This window comes from Malaclemys terrapin, chromosome 14, assembly GCF_027887155.1.
Source record: "Malaclemys terrapin pileata isolate rMalTer1 chromosome 14, rMalTer1.hap1, whole genome shotgun sequence".
Lineage (NCBI taxonomy): Eukaryota > Metazoa > Chordata > Testudines > Emydidae > Malaclemys > Malaclemys terrapin.
Genome location: NC_071518.1, coordinates 37,678,262 through 37,694,178, shown reverse-complemented (window position 1 = coordinate 37,694,178; position 15,917 = coordinate 37,678,262).

The window sequence follows — 15,917 nt, the reverse complement described above, 5'->3', positions numbered from 1 at the left end:
TGGTTGGGTCAGGCTGGGTCAGGCTGTAGCCCGTGTCAGTCACACCTGTTAGAACGTGGTCCCATCTGCACAGGCACAGCACAAACGTGCCATGGCGCTGCTGTGTTGTAACTGGGTACCCCAGCATTGCAGTCTTTGTAGTGTAGATGGGACAGCCTGGTAGCTACGGTAACCTGACTCCCATCATGTTTAAATCCAACCTAGGCCTCCATTTATGCTTAACATCACCTTGTTAAAATGGCCTGGCCCTGAGAAACAGTTTCACCAAGGAAAGGAACTTGATGTGCCATCCATACAGGGTGCTACAGAAGTCGCATAGAGAGAGGTCTATTTTCAGTTACAATAGGCCAATTTGCATAGAACAGTGGCTTCCTGCTGCATCCCAGCCTCCGTCTCATCACTCACCTTTCTCCCAACGCCCTCCCTCTGCTTGTCCTTTCCACCATGTGCGCCCTACCCCCATCTTGATACATCCTCAATCGCCTGTCTTTAAAGGGGCACTGTTGACTACTTTTTTCGTTTTAATTTTCTTTTTACACTCCCTTATTTGTAATACCCTCAGAGAAGCTCCAGAAATAAACGGCTCTTTGCCCACCGATCGTTGTCTTCCATTTGTCAAAATACTGAGCCTTTTCCTCCCCCCTTGCTCGTCTTTTCTAATCCTGCTCAGGCAAACGTGACTTCCATCCTCCCCACTTCCTGGCCTTGTCAGTGTCCGCACAGGGCTAGACCTGTCCTGATCGGCTACTGCAGGAGCAGCACTGTGGATGATCTATCTTTTTGCCTGGGTTTGGTGAAACTAGGAAGTAGCCTAAAAATAATAATAATTCAGCAACAAAGTGGATTTAAGAGGAAAGAATTCTGCATAAAAAGAGAGAACTTCCTTCTGGCTGGTACTGATCGTTAAGGTAGGTCAAATTTTGGAACTTGGACTACTTGACAGTGCCCCTTTAACTTTTTGAGCTCTTGTCTAGCGACACACACACCTCCTCTGCTTTGTTCCAGTCTCCGCTTAGTGAGTGTCTGTGTGAGTCAGGATTCAGCAAGTGCGACAGTTCCAGAGCCTCCATCCTTGGTCTTCCTGTGTCCAACTTTCCCATCCGTAAGGAGCCGTCTGTTCGACATCATGTTGTAGACGTTCCTTTCCATCAAAGTTCTTTTCTTGGCCTGCTCATTGGATGGGCCCTTATCCATTCCCTCTCCTGTGTGGTCATGCGGTTCTACCTTCTCTTCAAAGGGCTGCCAGTGAAATCAATGGGAGTTAGGTGCCTAAATACCTTTGTAGATCTGGGCCTAGCTTCTGGTCCCTTTTCTCCTGGTGAATAGTATTTAACGTCACTGAAGTCAATGGAACCATTCATGGAGTTCAGATGATACTCAGCCTAGGTGACGCTGTCAAAATCCAGCCCGGCGATGTTTTCCCTTTTCTTAGTTTCCTGCCCCAAAGTTAACACAAAGTGTAGAACTCAAAATCCTATTGATCACCACAGCATTTTGCAGTGGTCAGCTTCACCCAGGAAAAGTTCTCACAAGCATCCCCAGGCCATTCAACTGGCAAAACCAGAGACCTCATAATTAGTCAAAGCTCTATATAATTTAAATGGTGACTTGCTGGTTTGTCATCTCTTGCCACCAGGATACAATTCCAACAAGCTCTGAAAGTTCCCAGTGTATGAACTATGTGCAGGGAGGGGGGAATGGTTACGTTTTTCAAAATAATTCCTGTCCCCATGTAAACGTCCTTTTTTTAAAAAAAAGAGAAATCTAATTTTCAAGTTGAAATCACTGGAATGTCGAACTATGAAAGTCTGGGGCCTCTATCACACTAGCTGTTCTACTGGCTTTAAAAGCATCAGACCTCAAAGTCTGAGGCACACTCTTCCGGTAACCAGTTCTAACGTCCTGGCGATTTGCTGGGCAAATAACTGTTGTCCCTCTCGTAATTGTAACTTCAGGTGGACATGAGCAGAAGGCTTAACACCTTCTGTTTCCATCCCAGCTGGCATTCGAACTGGAGAACAAAGGGAATAAGAAGCTGCCTAGAAACAGGCTTGTTTCTGTCTCTTCCTTTCTAAGTCTTTTGTAGACTCAGTGGCTGAGAAGCTTGGGTCTTGCTTTGGTTGGCTTGTGCAGATAACCCCATTAGGAATAATGGTGGTTCGTGCTGTCCACTCTTCATTGAGCGACAATGACCACTCTCAAAACCACATGTGGCATTTCTGCTCTGTGTGAGTTGCACGGTGATTTTTAGCTCCAAGCAAACAAGTATCTTGCTGTCTTCCCCATCAGATGCATTTATATCGGCATAGATTCCAATACCTCTTCTAGACAAAGGTTTGTTCTCCAGTTAGTTTAATCTTGGGTATGTTCTATTCCCTGTAGAGGGAATAGAGACTCTGCGTGAGTAGATTAAGTTTTTCCGTTGCTCAGGACAAAGATTAAAGATATTGTCTCCTGTCCATGCCACCCCAAAAGGTGGGCAGGACGTAAAAACGTGCATCAAGCCCAGTTGTGAGCCAAGAGCCATGTGAGGCGCTATAGCAAAACGCACGACTGAGTCGGATTAAATAGCAAACGGAAAATGTTGATGAAAAATCTTCTGGCTCCCTTTTGACAACAAGATGTTGAGCTTGTCTGGCCTATAGTTAAATACAGATTGTTTCCTTGCTCTTCAAAGATGGTATAAGGGTTGGTCAAGATAATGCCCACGGCTGTGTTTTGTCTAACAGGGGTTGCTAGTCCCTGAACAATGAGCATGTAACATCTCTTTATGGGGAAAAGAGGACTCCCGGTTGTTCTGAATAAGCTCTGTTAAGATTGCTTCTTGTAGACCTCCACAGCCAGGGCTTGATCCTCAGCCCATCAAAGTCAATGGAAAGACTCCCATTGATTTCAATGGGCTTGATCATGCCCTCACTCACATGGCATTTACAAGGTACTATGAAGTGTGTGCATGATTCGGATAAGCAATAGATGAATAATTATTGAGAGGAAGGATTTATTATCTTTATCATTCCTTTCCGTAAACATGTCCAGCCCTGTTGGATTTCAGAGGGGCACCTAGATTTGACATGTCTTAGGCCAGTATTTTAGAGGGTTCCTGAAGGTCTCACCACCTTCTGATCTCCAGGGTACTCGGGGGGGGGGGGGGGGGGGGATTCTTTGGAGGATGATTTTATTTTTGGAGATGGACCTTCATTTACTGTAGGATTCTGCCAGGATGGAGGCCTCTTCCTAGCGTATTTAATATGAAAAAAGCATAGTAGAAACGAGTGCACAGTTGCCAAAACCCAGTGCCCACACACATTGGAAACGAAAGGGAGAGTGTAACATACCAATGGCTTCTCTGCTGATCGGACGGACTCGGAAACAGCTGCCATTTTCAGGAAGTGCTGCCAGGTCCTGATCCTGCCCACTGGGCAGACTCCTGTGCCTATCTGGACTCCCCACTGACTTCAGTGGGGCTCCACACAGACACAGGGTCCAGGTCAGCCTGCAGGATCAGGGCCCAGGTTTGTACATCTGGAGATTAGGGGCTTGCTCCTGCTCAAATGGGAGCCAGACTGGGACACAGGTTAAAAAGTTTTCTCTCCAGCGCAATACTGGGCTGGGCTTTTCAAAGGCGCTGAAAGGAGTTAGGTGCCTAAATCCCATTGCAATTCCATGAGTGCTGGAGATCTATCTTCCTACCTTAGGCGTCTTTACAAATTCCAGCCTTTGAGATTGACACACATTAGCATTCCGTTAGGTGACTGTGTTTTTTATGCCTGTTTTTAGCATCGTTTCCTGCATTACACGTCTCTTGGGAGGAGGAGAGAGAATGGAGATGCCTTGGATAAAAGTTGAAATTGCCTTGATTTTTCTTTAGAATTCACTGAGAAACTAGGACAAATGGTTTGAAAACACACAATGTTTCCATGTATATTGCTTCTGCAAAACAGCTAGCAGTAAGATGTGTGCCTGGCCAGCGTCTGCACGGTGGATGAATGCGGGGCTGGGCTAGTCAGGGATGGTAGCTGTATATTTGCCCTCATCTCATGTGTTAACAGATTGGATTTATGGAGTCATTTATTTAACTGTGTTGTATAAAGTGTTTGTACTCTAACCAATTGACTAAATATAGTTCTAATTTTTAAATAATGTGGTATTACTTCTGGTGTGTTTTTAGTTGCTTGTGGGCGAGGGTGGGCATGTGTTCAGTTTGTGAGAGGCGTGACAGTAAGAGGCTGTGACTGGGGAAGAAATAAGCCACTTAAGGCCCTGCTCCAGCAAAGATTGATGTATGTGCTTAACTTTAAGGACTGCGGACTAGATCCAAAGGCAATTGAAACTAATGGACATACTCCCATTAATTTCAATGGGTTTTGGATCAGGCCCTGTGAATTGTCATTGAAGGCAATGGAACTACTCAGGTGTATAAAGTTAAGCATGTGTGTAAGTTGTTGCACGATCAAGGCCTTAATTCATTTAGATCTTGCCCTGGTATCTAGTTGGTCTTGATAAAGTTGGTGTTGATAAAGACACTGGTCTTAATTATTTTGGGAGCTTAAATTTTTTGTGCTTAAAAATGCCACTCCAAGCTGAAACGGACAACAAAGGGATCTTGTTGGATTGCTTGAAAAACTCAGTTTAAAAAGATGTGAAATAGATGCATGTTTGTTTAAGGCAAACTCTACTAACTGCAGATATGGGTCTACTCAGAAAAATGATTGTAAAAATGGCATTTGGGGGCTCCTCATTTTGCATTTTTTCAGTGATTCCTGAGCAAATCTGCTTAATTATAAGTAATTAGATGGGGGGGAAGTGTCTTCTGCCAGCAGCTCAAATTCAGCCTGGGCTTTGAGACTCAAGCTGTGATCTTTCTTATGCATCATTGCCAATAATAAAGGGTTGGCAGGCTAAATTATGTCCTCAGTGACACCTATGTGGTCCCATTGCCTTCGGATGTAACTGATTGGAACTTAGTAAACAGTTCTGTTGCTGATGCACATGGAGGAATTGAATCCAGCTCATGCTGTCTTAGCTGTGTTGCTCTGGAGGGTTAAAAGGTATAAAAAGCAGCAAAAAATGTATTTTAGGCCCCAATCCTGCAATCACTTCTGCTGGTGTGAGTAGTCCGATTGATTGGAACGGGACTCCTGGGGTGAGTAAGGTTACTCATGTGAGTGTTTGCATGATTGGGGCCAAAGTTAGCAGGCACGACTCTTACTACAGAAAGAGAGCAGATCTCAGGCTACGTCTTCACTACGGGGGGGGGTGTCGATTTAAGATACGCAAATTCAGCTACGCGAATAGCACAGCTGAATTCGACGTATCCGAGCCGACTTACCCCGCTGTGAGGACGGCGGCAAATCGACCTCCGCGGCTCCCCCGTCGACGGCGCTTACTCCTACCTGCGCTGGTGGAGTACAAGCGTCGATTCGGGGATCGATTGTCGCGTCCCGACGAGACGCGATAATTCGATCCCTGAGAGATTGATTTCTACCTGCCGATTCAGAGGTAGACGGGCTACGTCTTCACTACCCGCCTGAATCGGCGGGTAGAAATCGATCTCTCGGGGATCGAATTATCGCGTCTCGTCGGGACGCGACAATCGATCCCCGAATCGACGCTTGTACTCCACCAGCGCAGGTAGGAGTAAGCGCCGTCGACGGGGGAGCCGCGGAGGTCGATTTGCCGCCGTCCTCACAGCGGGGTAAGTCGGCTCGGATACATCGAATTCAGCTGTGCTATTCGCGTAGCTGAATTTGCGTATCTTAAATCGACCCTCCCCCCGTAGTCAAGACGTAGGAAAGTGCCATTTTTCCATAGTCCCGTTTCAGAGCACGCTCATGCTTTAAAGAGCTCTCTTCTCTGGTGGAATTCAAAAAGAGTTTTGATTTTAAAAATAAAATGAAATTGGGCAAATTATTTATAACCCAGTATATTGGAAATGGTCCAGCTATTTCCATTGGGAAAGTGGCAGTCAGGTATTAGCTGCTGTTAAGCCAAAATATGTACCTAGCACAGCAGTTACCCCATACCTAATCCTTTTCATTAAAAAAATTTCGGTGAGGTTCTCCCCCCCCCCCCCATCTCATCCATGCTGCATCATTAAAAATAAAAGATTTGTGAATTACAGGGACACTATCAATTGATTTGGGGTCCAAAATGTAGACCTCACTCCTGCAAGCACTCCCATGCTTAGCTTTTCCACGGGAGTAGAGCCATTGAAGTCAACGGGTCTGCACACATGCTTAAAATTACTCCCTCGTAAAACTGCTTGGGAAATTTTTGTCAATAGAATCTTCTGTCAGAAATTGCCATTTTTGTGAAATTGGATTCATTTAGACCAAAGTTCTGGTGGGAAAAAATGTCAGTGAATTTTTTTTCAGTATTTCCATTTTTCAGGAATTCCAATTCTGAAAAAAACAAATGGTGACATGTCAACATTTCCCGCAAGCAGAGGTTCTGAATTTCAATCGGCTATACTGCTGTGTCTGTCTATGGCACTGGGATATTAGATGTTTCCATATTATAAAAGTGAGGTGGGTGTGAGAAGGGATTTATTAGGGATCTAGCAGGAATGTGTACATGACGATTTTTTGCACAGGAATATTTTAAATGTTCCCCAAGCTGCAGTGGTGGAAATGCAACTCCAGCAGCACTGGGATGTTCCATTGGAAACTGAAAGTGAAAATGATTAGAAGCAAAGTGAAAGTGATCATCGCTCTGCTTTCACTGTCCAAGCAGTGAAAAATCAGGGTTGTTTAATTCTCTACACTGGTTTTGATAGTACACAGATAAGGAACATTTCTGAATATGAAAACAGATTTGGACAGTGTTCCTCTACCATGGAGACTTCTAGGAAATAAATCATCCCCAGGCAGCATGACTGCAGATGCAGTAGCACAAAGACCTTCACATGCATCATGTGTTTATGCATGAAAAGTTTGGGCCCAGACCCTCAAAGGCATTTAGGTCCCTAACTACCTTGGAAGATGTGGGTCTTTGTTAGAGGCCAGATTCAGGAACACTGCCAATGCTTGGAATGGGCAGAAGCCACCATGTTGGTTTCAGCAAGAGCAATAGATCGTTTAATCAGATTGGTTCAGGGGGCTGCGTAGGAGCTGTTTGAATTACATTAAGAAAAACACTGCCTTCATGCACAGCCCACAATAGAGAGAGAGAAAAATAAGGTAACCACTTGTCTGTTTTCTAGGGAATCAGTATTATGTAGGGATTCAAACAGGAGGGGTCAAGACTCCTGGGTTTTGTTGTCAGCTCTGCTACTGCTTCATTGATGACCTTGGGCAAGTCACCTAGGGACAGCAGTAGTAGTTTCTTGCTTCTTGAATAGTCCCCTGAATGAGTTGAGACAACACACAGCGTAAGGTACTACTCCACATGAGTAAGGGGTCTGAACCTGCTACTGACCTCTTTGAACCACAGTTCCCATCTGTACATTGGGAATGATACTCCCTACTCCACAGGTGTCTCGAGGCTCAGCCCATTAATATTTCCAAAGGGCTCTGAAGGCTAAACAAATGCAAAGGGATTATTGAGACTCACTCTAATGGCCTCTTTGTGGTGGGGGAGGGGGCATGTTACTTGTGGCTGGATGGCAAGATGGTGGTGGTAGATTGTCCAGTCCTTTTATGTAACTTGCTACCCATCACTTGCGGACCTGAGCACACCTCACCCCATGACTGGAGTTGACCTTCTCACGGTGCCACATCAGCTCTTCTGAGTATTGGTGCTACTTCCCCACCCACAGCCATGCACCCACATACATTTAAAGCTGTAGGAACAAAAGAAGATCCCTGTATCTAGACCCAAATTCATGACAGCCTCTAAATTGTCATTGCTCCCCTCCTAGGCGCTTTGTCCAGCCCTTCCTTGGGTGCATGGTGCTGGAGTGTCTCCCAGCGGCTAGGAACGAGAGGGACTAACATTATGTACAAACGTTATTTATACGGAACACTTCCCTTGTAGTAGTTTCAGAGTAACAGCCGTGTTAGTCTGTATCCGCAAAAGGAAGAACAGGAGTACTTGTGGTACCTTAGAGACTAACACATTTATTAGAGCATAAGCTTTCGTGGACTACAGCCCACTTCTTCGGATGCTCCATGGTGCCCGCCCTGCCCCATTGAAGCCAAGGGGAGCTTTACCACTGATGTCAGTGGGTGCAGGATCAAGCCCATTGTGAGTTTTCTAAATGTCAGTGAAATAATTGTCGTCTAAATTCACTAGAGAGACATGCACCAGTAAGCACTAACTGCGAGGCTGCAGTGAGATGCTTTTTGCAGATTGTTCTCTGTGTGTGGGAGGTTCTGGGTTTGGTTTAGTTTTTGAATTGATCGTCCTAGCGATACTTTAAAAAGGCTGATCCAAACCGGCAGAAGCCTCCAGCGTTAAGGCTTTCCCCTTAGTGCTGCATCGGTGGCTGGGAGAACTTCAAAGCTTCAGGCATGTCGCTGCAGCCTTGAGCCAGCTCCAGGCTGGCAGGGAACCTGAAGCAGTGAGCTTGCCTAGCTGGGGGAGGAAATGCATGCTGGGTTTTTAGAAGAGGGGGATCATTGCTATTCATCAACAAAGGTGCCCGTGTTCCTGTTCCCTCTGGCCAAGGAGGTCTAGGAACTGACCTCTTTGGGGAACTGAATGAGGGAATCATTTGAGAACAATGTGAGATGCTGCCCTCCAGGGGCTAAACTCGATGTTACTGCTGTTCAGTCAGAGGCTAGAGCTCAAATTCAGATCGCTGAGTCACATACTGTCTAAATGACTGATTTTATTAACCAGACTTTCTGGTGGATTCATTGGCATTTTACATAAAAGTCCAGACTAGGTGACGTCCGGAGTGATGCGAACACATTCCACAAATGCTACCTCCATGCTGATCCAGCAAGAAGAAAATGAAAGCAGGTACCTAGCGAAAACACAAGAAGCCACAGCTCGCTGAGGAATCAAAAATTATGAGCTGCTGTAGCTATAAACCAACAAACCAAAAAAAAAACCTCCTGCAGAAAACTGCCAGTGGCTGCAAAAGGAAAAGTGGGACATTTCAAAAATGTATCCAGGCAATAAGTGTTCATTAGGGAGGAGATCAGTCATTTCATTAGCTCCAATGTACTGGCCACGCGTACGTGGGCTGGAACAGCTTTAGTTTAACATTAAACGTGGCTGAGTGAACACGAGACGGGAAAGGAGCTCACACTCGCCCAAAATGGCTTGGCTTCTTGCGGCTCAGTTCAGTTCAATAAGACTTTATTGGCAGTTCGTACTGCAGAGTGGGGTGTATTGACACAGACAGCAGCTTGCCAGAGGTGGGTAGACTCTGCCCGAGCCAGGACTAAATGGTACATTGAGGGGTTCATTTCTGCTGCAGGAGGTCTATGGTCAGGCTGTCGTTTCAACAGTCTGGTTATCCCTGTGTCCGTTTGTCATTATCATGTACACTATGACTCAGGGGCAGCTTGCAATGACCTGAGACTTCAAAAAAGGTTTAGACACCACCCAGAGCCAGTTAGGAGTCATTGCACTGCAACCATCTCCCAGGGATTCTCAACCTTTTTCTTTCTGAGCCCCCCATGGGTGGCGGGTATAATAGGCCCCTGGCGCTGCTGCCGGACACCCAGCCCTTCCCCGAGACCCCGACTGCCTCCTCCACTCCACACACCCCATCCCGGAGGTCCCTGCTGCTCCCCGCATCCCTCCTCTTTGGGACGGGGGGGGAGGTGAGGGGGGATGCGGAGGCTCAGCCGGGCGCAGGGGCCAGTGGCTCGGTGGGGGGCAGGAGCCCCCTTCAGGGGTGGGAGGAGCTGGTGCTCTGGGAGGCCATTGGCTCAGCCCGGCGCTGGGGGAGGTCTGGCACTCAGGCTGGTGCTCGGGGAGTGGTGGGCCGGGCGGGGGAGCCGGCGGTGATGGCTTGGCCTGATGTGGCTGGGGTGGGCGTGCTGCGGCTCCCCTCTCCGGTTGCGGGAGCCCCTCAGGGCTTCTCCTTTTACAGGGGTGGGGTGGTATTCGGGGCTCTGGCGTGCGAGGGCAGGGCCTTGGGTGGAAGGGGCGGTGCTGGCAGGCTAGCCTCCCTAAAGCGGGGGTTCACCCACCACCCATGGAGCACCCCCCCAACATGCTATAAAAACTCCACGGCCCACCTGTGCCCCAAGAACTGTTGTTCTGCATCTAAAAGCCAGGACTGGCGTTAGGGGGGTAGCAAACAGGGCAATTGCCTGGGGCCCCACACCACAGGGGGCCCCGCAAAGCTAAGTTGCTCAGGCTTCGGCTTCAGTCCCAGGTGGCAGGGCTCAGGGCCCCGGGCTTCAGCCCTGCACAGCAGCACTTCAGCTTTCTGGCCTGGGCCCCAGCGAGTCAAACATTGGGCTCTGCTGGGCAGATGTTTGGGGGCAGATGCTGGGCTCTGCTGGGCAGGCCCCTGAAACCTGCTTGCGGCCCCACAGGGGGCTTCAGACTCCTGGTTGAGAACTGCTGCTTCACACTATCTTCTGTATCAGCGGGCATTTGTCTTTTATCCATTCCAGCAACAAGCACTTGTGATTCATTCTTAGACCCGGGTTCTTTGGCTAGTGTCTAAGGGGACTCTGATGAAGTGTCCTGAGCCCTCTGAGGCCCCCTGGTCCTATCACACCCCGCCCTAGTAAAGCAGCTGTAAAGGTGGGTCCTTCAGGCCTGCCTAGAAAGGCTGCAGGGAAGCAGCCAATCAGCGCTCCGTGGGCTCAGATAAAAGCCACTGCAAGGCCTGAGCTAGTCAGTTCCTGGCAGGGACCAGAGGAGCAAGAAAGGTGCTCGTTGCTGGAGTTTAAGGGTTCTGGTGACACTGGTATTCGGTGAGGAAGAATTTCAGCCCTGAGACAAGGGTGAAGTAGAAGGCGCTACGTGGGAAGTGGCCCAGGGAACAACCGCAGCAGCAGCAGCAGCAGCAACTATTACAGGAAGCAGCACGTGGCTGCTATTTGTAGGGTCCCTGAGTTGGGACCCATAGTGGATGGGCCTGGGTCCTGGATGGGTGTAGGGTGGTGTAAGCTCCAAAAAGGGGATAATGCTTGTTTAGAGGCCCAAGTGAAGGGCAGAACTTAAAGAGTCTCCAAGGAGAAAGCCCTGGGGCACAGCTTTATACCAGGGCAGACATAGACTTCAAGCTAGCCCAGAAGAAGCTGAGAACTGAGCCCAGAGACAGGGCTGCAGATACTGACAAGGGCACTGTGATAGGCCCTATTGGACCTTTTACCCCAGATGGGATTCCGTCATGTGATGAGCTACTGAAGACCCTCTTGACAAGGGTAACTGCCGATGGGGGCACTGTGAGCAGAGAAAGAGAGTGCCGGTTTGCACACACCCGACAGGAGGCGCTCACGAGAGGTGAGTGTGCCCCCTCACTGGGAGAAAACATCAAATCAGATTTTCTTTTTAAGGTCTCTCTCTGGCTTGGGGTTTATCAAGCATGAATTTTCACATGAATCTTTTTACTCCTGAAAATTATGGACCTCAGTGCTTCACAGATCTGCAGCAACACGTGGTTGCCAAAGAGCAGAACAGATAGGGAAAGGAAATGTATTCATTGCTCATAAATGGGGAGCCTGGGGGACCCTGAATCTAGGTTCTTGGAGAGGGCTGTGTGTGTTCTTCTCGTCTAAATGTATTTTGGAGCCACTTCACAAAAACTTAAAAAAATAAAACCCCTGCCCCTGTTGATCTGTCCCAGAACAGCAGCCTCTGCTCCTGGGAGGGAACTTATTATTCATGTCACAATAAATCATCAGTGTATTCTTAATAGTTATATTGGTGTAGCACTTAGTGACTCCAGCCAGGACCCCATTATACTGGGTGCTTTACACATACATAAAGGAGAGACCCCAAGGAGCTTTCATTCTAAGGCCATGATCCTGCAAGACTAATGCACCCGCATTACTCCTGGGGGAATTTTGTGCCAAAAAATTAAAAATTCTGCATGCCATATTTTAAAATTCTGCATATTTTGTCAAAATAACCCCATATAATCATGCCGCTTTCAATTATTTTCATAGCTTATTTCAAAATACCTGTTAGCAAGTATGTCTGTAACAATAGAGACAACAAAAAAGATTCAGGAAATGTTTTTGACAAAATAGATTCCTTACCGAATTCCCCCAGGAGTATAAGTAAGAAAAGATCAAACAGCATGTCTTACTGACACATACAAAGTAAAGAGGAAAAACATCAAAGTTAATAGTTCTAACACTTTATTTGCCCTCAAAATCTTCTTTTTTTTTTTTTTTAAATGGGTAAGGAAAATGTTTTTCGTTCTGAATGATGGCATGCCTAGGCAGGTTAGTTTTCATTACAATGTTGCAAAGCTATTTGTACTAGTGGTGAAAGCAAATCAATTTAATAAATATAAAAGGGGGTTCAGCAGGTAAGTTCTTTTTTAGCAGTTGAGTAAAACTGGGTACTCTGGAACCTCAACACCACTCATCGTTGCTAGCCATTTTTCCATCTACCTACAAACCAATTGAACCAACAGATATATTTAAGACTGTTGAACATTAAGAGCATAGCAAATCTGGACGCTTTCCCCTCAGATTAGTTTTACATGTTTCATGCCTCCTGCTTCTTTCCTCTAATAAATGAAGTTACTGAATTGAAAAGCAGAGTTGGAGCGGGGGGAGGCTATCAGTCAGCTAAGAACTTTCTCCCCTTCCTTTCAACTGCTGTTTGAAAGAAAACGGCCTGGTTGAGGCCCAGGTGCCCTAGATTAGAAGGCAATTGGAGTGGGGGTTCCAGCAAGGTAGGCCCCCACACGGCTGGCTGGGCTTCACGCTGGTAGGTTCAGGCTCTAGCCGGTTTGACTCAGACAAGCAAGATGGGAAGGCTCCATTGCCCCGCCGGGGCGGGCCAGGCTCCCCACAGGATCCCAGCCTGATGCCATGCAAGCCAGTCAGCTACTCATGGAGACTAAGGGCAAGGACAGGGCTTGGCCAAGGCTCCCCATGGCTTCCCCACAGCTGCTTGTGTCAGCCCCATGCCTCTGCAGGACAGACCCAGCAATGGGGGCAAGGGGCGCGCACTGGGGCTGTCTCCATGGGCGGCGGGTGGAGCCCCCCTTTTGGGAGGCTAGTCCCCAGTTCGGCCCCTTCCGCCTGTGCCCTCCCCTTGGCCGAAGCCCCGAGCATCTATATAAATCCATGGTACACCCACATCTTGAATACTGTGTGCAGATGTGGTCAGCCCAACTCAAAAAAGATATATTGGAACTGGAAAAGGTTCAGTAAAGGACAACAAAAATGATTAGGGGTATAGAACGGCTTCCGTATGAGGCGAGATTAATAAGGCTGGGACTTTTCAGCTTGGAAAAGAGATGACTAAGGGGGGATATGATAGAGGTAAATAAAATCATGACTGGTGTGGAGGAAGCAAATACGGAAGTGTTATTTACTCCTTCTCATAACACAAGAACTAGGGGTCACCAAATGAAATTAATAGGCAGCAGGTTTAAAACAAACAAAAGGAAGTATTTTTTTCACACAATGTGCAGTCAATCTGTGGAACTCCTTGCCAGAGGATGTTGTGAAGGCCAAGACTATAACAGGGTTCAAAAAAGAACTAGATAAGTTCACAGGGGATGGATCCATCAATGGCTATTAGCCAGGATGGACAGGAATGGTGTCCCTAACCTCTGTTTGCCAGAAGCTGGGAATGGGCGATGGGATGGATCACATGGTGATCACGTGTTCTGTTCATTCCTCTGGGGCACCTGGCACTGGCCACTGTCAGAAGACAGGATACTGGGCTAGATGGACCTTTGGTCTGACTCAGTATGGCCGTTCTTATGTAATATAGTTAAGCATGTGCATAAATATGTGCAGGATCAGGGCCTGAGTATATGACTGTTCGTGTTTTATTCCAGTCCACTAGATGATTTTTTTTTAAATAAAAAAATAAAATGAAAAAATCTTGGTGTTCACCTACAACACTTCAAAGGAAAAAAAAAGGTGGGGTATCCTCTTTTCTGCCTCTTTGTGATAATGAAGGGTGTTTAGTTTTTAAAAAAAAAACCTCAGTGGCGTTTGGGTTTTTTTTGGTTCTGCTTGTTTTGTTACCTTAGCAATTCACTCTCTAGATCAGTGGTTCTCAGCTGGGCAGGTTTCAGGGGGTCCGCCAAGCAGGGCTGGCATTAGACTTGCTGGGGCCCAGGGCAGAAAGCCAAAGCCCGGCACCCGTGGCTGAAACCAAAGCCCGAGCAACTTAGCTTTACAGGGCCCCCTGTGGTGTGGGGCCCCGGGCTTGCTACTCCCCTAACGCCAGCCCTGGCTTTTATATACAGAAAACCAGTTGTTGTGACACAGGTGGGCTGTCGAGTTTTTAGAGCATGTTGGGGGGGCCTCAGAAAGAAAAAGGCTGAGAACCCCTGCTCAACATGACCAAAGCGCTAGTAGGATAGGAGAAGAGGGGGCATGCACGTGAGACCCAATTTAGGGAGGGGAGAATGAGAATCTGATGAAGACTTTTTGCTGGCTTTGTTACAAACTAATTTAAACTCCAACACTTGTATAAAGAGTTGGGAGAAAAGCTCTTTGGTCAAAGATTTAGCAGCCCGTTCCCCTTCTTTAAGGGCGGAGAGCGTTCCCACTCAGAGCTCTGAGTCCTCCACTGAGACCCCCAGCAAAAGCAGGAAAGCAAGGCTTGTCCTGCCAGGGGCTGCGAAGGCTAAAACAAGCAGGGAAAAAGCGTAACCCTTGCAGGTGTCTCAACAGCCCAAAATGCAGCTCCAGGGCTCCAGCCCAGCGATTTCCCCCGCGCCCCGCACCAGGAGGGAACTGCAACAGGGAAGAAGATAAACCCACAGGGGAAACTTACTGAGGACCAGAACTAGCTCCTCTACCTCCCCGCCCCCCAGTCTCCCCCTTCCTTCCATCTCCCCACCTCTCCTCTGCCTCCTCCCAGCCACCTCCTCCTCTCCATCTCCCTGCCCCTCCTCTGCCTCCTCCCAGCCACCTCCTCCTCTCCATCTCCATAACCCTCCTCTGCCTCCTGAGCCTTCATCTCCCGCTCCCCTCCATCCCCATAACCCTCCTCTTTCCTCCAGCCACCTCCTCCCCTCCATCTCCCCACCCCTCCTCTGCCTCCCCCAGCTTCCCCCGCCCCTCCTTCTATGATGAGATAACTGGCTCTGTGGATATGGGGAAAGTGGTGGATGTGATATATCTTGACTTTAGCAACTTATTTGATATGGTCTCCCACAGTATTCTTGCCAGCAAGTTAAAAAAGTATGGATTGGATGAATGGACTATAAGGTGGATAGAAAGCTGGCTAGATTGTCAGGCTCAATGGGTAGTGATCAATGAATTGATGTCTAGTTGGCTGCCGGTATCAAGCGGAGTGCCCCAGGGGTCAGTCCTGAGGCTGGTTTTGTTCAACATCTTTATTAATGATCTGGATGAGGGGATAGATTGCACCCTCAGCAAGTTCGTGGATGACACTAAGCTGTGGGGAGAGGTAGATATGCTGGAGGGTAGGAATAGGGTCCAGAGTGACCTCGACAAATTGGAGGATTGGGCCAAAAGAAATCTGATGACGTTCAACAAGGACAAGTGCAGAGTCCTGCACTTAGGACAGAAGAATCCCAGGCACTGCTACAGACTAGGGACCGAATGGCTAGGCAGCAGTTCTGCAGAAAAGGACCTAGGGGTTACATTGGATGAGAAGCTGGATATGAGTCAGCAGTGTGCCCTTGTTGCCAAGAAGGCTAACGGCATATTGGGCTGCATTAGTAGGAGCATTACCAACAGATCGAGGGAAGTGATTATTCCCCTTTATTTGGCACTGGTGAGGCCTCATCTGGAGTATTGCATTCAGTTCTGGTCCCCCCACTACAGAAAGGATGTGGACAAGTTAAAGAGAGTCCAGTGGAAGGCAACAAAAATGATTAGGGGTCTGGAGCA